We start from the raw sequence: 1322 nt of genomic DNA, 5'->3' as shown, positions 1-1322 counted from the left end.
TTCAGCCTTGGTCCAAACCAAGACGTTTTTATATAATATCTGTCGCTTCAGTCTTAATGTATTTAAATTTTGAGTAATTATGTTTTCTTTACCGCTTATTATTATGTCCAATTACGATGGTCAAAAAATGTATCTAGGCGGACGAGATAACCACTACACTACACATAGCAGGTAATACTGAGATTCCGAAGAGATCTAGCTTATTATTATGTCGAATCACGATGGTCAAAACATGTATCTACCAGGGCTCGAAACCGGGACCTTCCGCGTATAAAGCGGACGTGATAACCACTACACAATGAATACTTGGTTATTCTGAGTTTTCGAAGAGATCTAGCTTATTATTGTGTCCAATAACGATAGTCAAGTCATGTATCTACCAGGGCTCGAACCTGGGACCTTCCGAGTGTAAAGCGGACGTGATAACCACTACACCATAGATACTTGGTTAATCTGAGTTTTCGAAGAGCTCTAGCATTATTATTATGTCCAATCACGATGGTCGAAACAAGTACTTCTGTAATTAACTAAAATTAACATACTTAGACTTAATTTTTTCTGATTAAACTAGCCGATCGCACACCCTGAATACTTAATTGTTAAATTTAGAGTATTCCGAAAAGTAACTTCGCTGTAGTTTTTCAGTTAGAGGTGGTTAAATATCACGAAAAACCCCATGTTAATCTCCATAGGAAAATTGGAAAAAGCATGTGAATTTTGCTTTAACGTTAAAGAAGAGTATCAAGTCATATCTACAAGGGCCTACCGGCCCTGTAGAATTAATATCAATAATGTTTAATTATTTAAGAAAAACCTCTTAATTGCGTTTCGACTCAGAGTTTTATTTTGGTTTCCCAACTTGTTTTTAATTCACACACTGAACTATCCCGTTTTTATCTTAAAAATACCTTTTTGACCACGAGGTGGCGGGACTACAGATTACAAATAGGCGTAACTGACTGCGAAAAAAAGAACGAGCGACAAAATCGAATTCTACATTTGACAAATAACGCAAATCTTGTCAGAAAATAATTTTTTCCTTTTTTTCTCCTTGGAATTTGAACAGCCAAAATTCACTAAGTGGAAATCGGGTATCACATTCAATACACATGCCAACTATATTAAAAAAAATTTTAAATCCTTAAAGAAAAATCACCATTTGAATTTTTAGAATGTCTTATAAATGGTGCATTTAAGTTGTTATGGCATCAAAAAAGCGTGCAGTGTCATCAACAGTTTAATCAGAAACAGAATGGCCGCACCCCACCAGTTAACAACAAGTACTTGTGAGGTTCCCAATGGTGCTAACCTCCGTCTTGACC

General features: G+C 35.8%; 1 non-coding gene across 1 annotated transcript; it reads right to left on the bottom strand.

Moving 5' to 3' along the window:
• Positions 1-371: 371 nt before the first annotated feature.
• On the bottom strand, positions 372-444 carry TRNAV-UAC (transfer RNA valine (anticodon UAC)). The gene has a single exon. It is a non-coding gene; the product is annotated as a tRNA-Val (tRNA).
• Between the last annotated feature and the right edge of the window lie 878 nt (positions 445-1322).

Source organism: Phalangium opilio, unplaced genomic scaffold (genome assembly GCF_054372755.1).
Source record: "Phalangium opilio isolate 3A_F unplaced genomic scaffold, DU_Popi_V2 ptg000089l_1, whole genome shotgun sequence".
NCBI lineage: Eukaryota > Metazoa > Arthropoda > Arachnida > Opiliones > Phalangiidae > Phalangium > Phalangium opilio.
The sequence above is the reverse complement of the archived record's forward strand: the minus strand, read 5'-3'. Positions and strand labels throughout refer to the sequence as shown.